At 43.5% G+C, this 6,059-nt stretch overlaps 1 pseudogene; it reads right to left on the bottom strand.

Moving 5' to 3' along the window:
* Positions 1-3,438: 3,438 nt before the first annotated feature.
* LOC111521567 lies at positions 3,439-4,542 on the bottom strand (annotated as a pseudogene).
* Positions 4,543-6,059: the final 1,517 nt, after the last annotated feature.

The following is a 6,059-nucleotide window of genomic DNA, read 5'->3' as shown; positions in this document are numbered from 1 at the left end:
CTGGCTTCCCCTTCACTTTCTGCCATGATTGTATGCTTCCTGAGGCCTCCCCAGCCACGTGGAACTGTGAGTTAATTAAACCTCTGTTGTTTACAAATTACCAAGTCTCAGGTAGTTCTTTATAGCAGTATAAAAACAGACTTATACATGTGGCCTTATACAAAAATGCATCCCAATCCCTGAACACAATGACAAGCTAAATCTAAAGGCCTGAGGAACTCGCAGTCTTTACCTGGTATTATACAACCCAAAGCAGGAACTCTATCGAACCCAAGCAGAGAAAAAGAGATAAATACAAGGAAAGTGCCTTTCTTCCAGCACCTTATTATAGAAATAACATGTGGGAGAAAGGAGCTCCTACAATTAGGAAGTGACTTTGCATCTCAAGTCTGGGTTAAGCCTTTTGTCTATTTTCCCAACGTTCTTGCCCTGCAAACGTGTGTGGGTCTCTCTCTCCATGTGCCTGCTAACTAGAGATTTGTTTGTTAATTTTTTAGCTAAAATAACAGGCAGTATGCTAAGTGGGAGATTTATATTGCTTTCTCAATTATTTTTCTGCTGCTCACCTAAAAAAAATTGTTTGGTTTTGAATTATTTTAGTTCTTCTGCACTGGATTTTCTTAAAGCTATGTTTGATTAAAAAACAAAAACAAAATTGAATTTCAGATGGTTTCATTTTGTTGTGTACCACATGTAATATTTTACTTTTTCTTCTTTCCTCAGGAAATATTTATCTGAACCAGAAGTACTTAGAAATGTAGCCCAGAGATGGCTGTTAACAAATCAAATCAAACCTCAGCAGCTCCCTTTTCAGTTCTTGAGTGCTCTCAAGAAGGAGAAATCTCAGGATGTTTCAGGATGGCAAAGAAATCAGAAACTCTGCCTGTGGCTAAGTCTGCTTTTTGTTCTTTTTGTTTCGTTGTGTTTTGTTGTGTTGTGTTTTTTTAAAGGACCCTCTAAATGAACTCCTCTATATTGCATATTGGTGACTGGATTATTCGTATAGAAAACAGGGAACAATCTATCGTGCATAGAATCACACAGAGTATCAGGAGCTGGAAACAACCTTGGTGGTTCCTCATCACTTTTTAGATGAGGAACAATTTTGAATGCTTTGGTCTATGTCATTATCAGTCAGCCTGCCGAGGCTAGGTGACTCTGCAGTAAAAGCCAAACCCCAAATCTCAGTATTAACAAACCATGAAGTCATTTTTCTCTCATTCTATATGCTCAAGTGGGTAGGTAGATATGATGGTTAATACTGAGTGTTAACTTGATTGGATTGAAGGATGCAAAATATGGATCCTGGGTGTGTCTGTGAGGGTGCTGTCAAAAGAGATTAACATTTGAGTCAGCGGGCTGGGGAAGGCAGACCCATCCTCAACCCGGTGGGCACCATCTAATCATCTGCCAGAGAATATAATGTAGGCAAAAAAATGTGAAATGGAGAGACAGTCCTAGCCTCCCAGCCTACATCTTTCTCCTGTGCTGGATGCTTCCTGCCCTCAAACATCAGAGTCTAAGTTCTTCAGTTTTGAGACGCGGACTGGCTCTCCTTGCTCCTCAGCCTGCAGACAACCTATTGTGGGATCTGGTAATCATGTAAGTTAATACATAATAACACCCCTATACACACACACACACACACACACATATATATATATTATTCATAGGAGATATATATCCTGTTATTTCTGGCCCTCTAGGAAACCCTGATTCATACAGTAGAGGAGTGCTCTGTGCACAGCATGGGTGCTCTGTGCACCATATTCCCTAGGGTATTGGGGCTAGGGCAGAGGCTCTATTTCAACAGAAGCTTCCATGAGCACCATAGCTGAGAAAACAGAATACTATATCTTGCACTACTATTTAAATGATCTCTCCCAAGAGTCAAGTCACTTCTTCTCATATCAGTAGTCAATGCACATTGCAAGACTACATGACAAATACAAAAGGAACAAGAACATGTTATCCTACTGTGCCCAGAGGACAACTAGAATACTTGTGAAGAGTCTCTGCAGCTGCCACCGACCCCAGGGCTTCTTGTTTGTCACTTGTTGTAACTAAACTTACAGCTACCAGATTATACCTTCTCCCTGAGCAGAAGAAGACAGACACTGTTTCCAATAAGACACTTTACAAATTATTTTTTCTACCTGATGTTGTATTTGCTGCCTGCACAGAAACAGCAGATGAGGGATAAGTCAGTAGAGGAGGAGGATTCCCCTTCCACGTGTGTGTGTGTGTGTGTGTGTATATATATATATATATGCGTGTGTGTGTGTCTTCCACATGTGTGTGTATATTTATATGCGTGTGTGTATGTGTATATAGTATATGTATACATATATACACACACACGCATATATATATATATATATATATGCTTTCAATGACAGTCCACAATCTAGCTATACGACCTATCACTTGAGGTTTTAGGAACATAAGAATTCAAACAGATGGGTCAAAGCTATAGAATAAACATATGATGACGATAACATGAAGGTACTTTCTTAAGGGAATAGGAGGCACTTGCTCACATATATATGTTTATATATTTTTATATAATATTTTTATTTTTATATAACAATATTTTATATTATACAGTATTATAAATATTTATAATATTTATATGTATGTATATAGTGTGTGTGTGTGCATTATTTAGAAAGTGACAAACAAGAAACCCTGGAGTTTGTGGCAGGTGCTGAGATTCTTCACAAGTATTCTATCTGTCCCTCTGGGCACAGGAAGATGACATGTCCTTGTCATGATGATACGAGTAAAATACAACTCTTCATCTCTCTTTTATATAAAAAGGAGAGTTGTATTTTACTCATCTCTAAATAATGCACAGAAGAAAGCAGAGAATCCTACCTACTTTTGTTTCTTTCTTTGAGCATTCAGTCTTGATCATGAAAGAAATCTCCAAAAACTAAAGCTTTCAATGACAGTCCACAATCTAGCTATACGACCCACCACTTGAGGTTTTAGGAACACAAGGATTCAAAGCAGATGGGTCAAAGCTGTAGAATAGATGACATATGATGACGGTAACATGAAGGTACTTTTTTTTTTTAAAGGCACATAAAAATATTTTTATTTTCTATAAATACATTAGGAAATGTATTTCTTCCCAACTCAGTCCACGCCATTAACTGTCAATTTTTTCTACATAAAAAGATGCTAATAGCACCCTCACCTGTGACTGCTAAATAGCGAAAGATTGCTGGGACTAGGCATTATCCCCCTAGTTGGAAATAAAGGCCCTTCCTGGGGGAAGGAAGTGGGATTTTTAGGGGACCCTATAGACGTAGGCAGCCAAGAGTCAAACAAAACAAGTATATGCAATAGTCATAATCATGCTAGTATGAGAGTATGAATTAGGTGACTCAGCCAGGCATATACAGGAGTTCGGAGTGGGGATAGTGGAAGCCCTCAAAACTTGCACATTTGGGCCCTTAACAGAGACACTTGGTCTGAGAAACACAGTAAAATGTTTGCCTGGATAGTCACGATCATTCTAGTATGAGGTAGACAGGAAGCAGAGCAGGGCCAGGAGCTGGAAGGGGCCACCCTGGCCCTCAGGAGTCCCTGACCCTCCAGGCTCTCTGAGGGTGGCGGGGCTCCAAAGATCCTGGCCAGGAGCCCTTTGTTGGAGCGGGCCTTGCCCTGGGCAGTCGCCAGGCGAGCCCGTTCACGGCCTCCTGGCCGTGCTGCTTTCCGGGCCCTCAGTTCCTGCTCAGTATGACGTTGGGCAAATGTCCAGTAGCCATCTGGGCGAGCAGGGTCCCCATCGGCCGCAAGAAAGCGTTGTCCCCGTTTCACACTTTGAAGATAGAGGTCGGTCTCACGCTTGGCCTGAGCAACCTCCGCTCTCAGGCGCTGCCTGCGCACCTGGCGCTCAAAGGCAAGGTGCTCGCTCAGGTGGGACCAGGTGAAACGGTGCAAGTACTTGAGGTTCCAAAGATCATAACGGAAGGGGCCGCACCTGCGGGCACCCACAGGTGTTGTGTAGACTGGCGGCCACGCGCTTGGCTATGCGCTTGTCCCGGAACTCCACCCATCCCTCGCTGTAGTCCCTGCTGTAGGTCCGCTTTTTTCCTCCCGCAGCTGCTGCTGCTTCCTTCTTGCGTCTCACGAACTGGTCCTCAGCCTGAAAGAAGACGCGTCCGACCTCGCCGTAGGCGCTGAGAAGGTTACTGACGAGCAGCGGACGGAAGCGCGGCGGGCTGCGGCCCAGGGGACGGAAGCGCGGCGGGCTAAGGCCCAGGGAACGGAAGCGCGGCGGGATACGGCCCAGGGGACGGAAGCGCGGCGGGATACGGCCCAGGGGACGGAAGCGCGGCGCACCGTACGGCCCAGGGGACGGAAGCGCGGCGGGCTACGGCCCAGGTACAGAATACCTGGCACTACCCGCTTATTGCCGCCACAGGCCGCTTCTTCGGATTCCTCCTGCTCCTCCTGCGCGTCTGCTGTCTGTTCTGTCCCTTCCAGCGGCTCGTGCTCCATGGCGGCCTTCTCCGATTCCTCTGCCTCCATGTTGACTGACACGAGCGGCGCGCATGAAGGTACTTTCTTAAGGGAATAGGAGACACTTGCTCACACCCCAGCTTCCTGGGTGGTGGGGAGGATGTAACTCTCATATGCATGATAGACCTGACAAAAGTACACACAAATAGCGACATCCTTTGCGAAATATCACATAAGTTTTATTAGTATTCAATTATGTAAAAATTCGTACTTTTTCTTTTATCAAACTCGAAAATAAAAACAAACAAAAGTGGTGAGAGCTAAGTTAGCCACCAGTGCTCAAGGTCAAGAAAAATGTGTCCTCTTCCAAAATTATGACGTGTTTCATTATTACAAACGACAGCCCATGTAGAAATACTCCCTTCCCACACACCTGCGATTTCACCAAGCCTCTGCAGAGAGACAGTTTAACTAATTTGCCTAAAACGGCAGAGCAATTAAGTGGCCCAGTCAAGGTTAGGACTCTAGTGTGCTGATTGCTAGTTCAAGGTTCTTTTACTCCACGTGCTTTGCTTTCAGCAATTAACTGGGTGATTCCATCAGAGTGCTAGTCTATGCCATTTTTGAAAGTTTCCAAGAAATGATGTCCTACAACTATATTCATGGAATCACACGTCAGTGTAAAACACAGATGATTTAACCAATTCACAGGCAACATCACTGAAGGTTTCTGTGAATTATCATTGCGTGCCAGGCCTTCTTCACTCCCTCTTAATATGTGTATTCATTGTACATTCTAAGACTACCAGGTAATTTACTTATCTGGTTTCCCAAAATCTGTTTGTGTAAGGGTATATTACTTTCCTGTGTCTGCGATAGCAAATTACTGCAAACTGGGTAATTTAAAACAACAGGAATTCACTCTCATAGTCTGGAGGCAAGATGTCCACCATGAAAGTATGGGCAGACTCTCTGTCTAGGTTCTGAGGGAGAACATTCCTTGCCTCCTCCAGCTGCTAGTGGCTGCCTGAGCATTCCTGAGTGTTCCTGTGTTGGGAACACAGCATTTCAATCTCCGCCTCTGTTTTAATGTCACCTTCTCCTCTTCCGTCAGTCAAATCTCACCTCTGTATCTCTTATAAGGACACTTGTCATTGGATTTATGGCCCATCCCCATGATCCAGGAAGACCTTCTTCACCTCCAGATCCTTAACTGAATTGTATCAGCAAGGACCCTTATGCCAGATCAGGTAACATTCACAGGTCCAGGATTTAGAATGTGGACAAGTCTTTTAGGAGTCTCCCGTTCAATACCACGACAAGGTGTCTGTCTTAGCATCATTCTGTCTTTATTCAGCTGTCTCTTTCAGAGTAGAAGAATAATCTCTTTCTCAGTATGATTACAAGTTAATATTTTGAGGAAGGGGGAAGAGGAAGAAGACCAAATTAAAATAGAATGAATCAAAATACAATTATTTGGTTCTGAGTCCTCAGCTACTTTTTAGTGTGAACCTGTGAAAATGACTGAAACAAAAAGAAATGGCTAATCCTGCAGTGCACTGACTTGGATTTCAAATAGAAATCCT

Source organism: Piliocolobus tephrosceles, chromosome 2 (genome assembly GCF_002776525.5).
Source record: "Piliocolobus tephrosceles isolate RC106 chromosome 2, ASM277652v3, whole genome shotgun sequence".
NCBI lineage: Eukaryota > Metazoa > Chordata > Mammalia > Primates > Cercopithecidae > Piliocolobus > Piliocolobus tephrosceles.
This window is presented reverse-complemented; position numbering and strand designations above follow the sequence as displayed.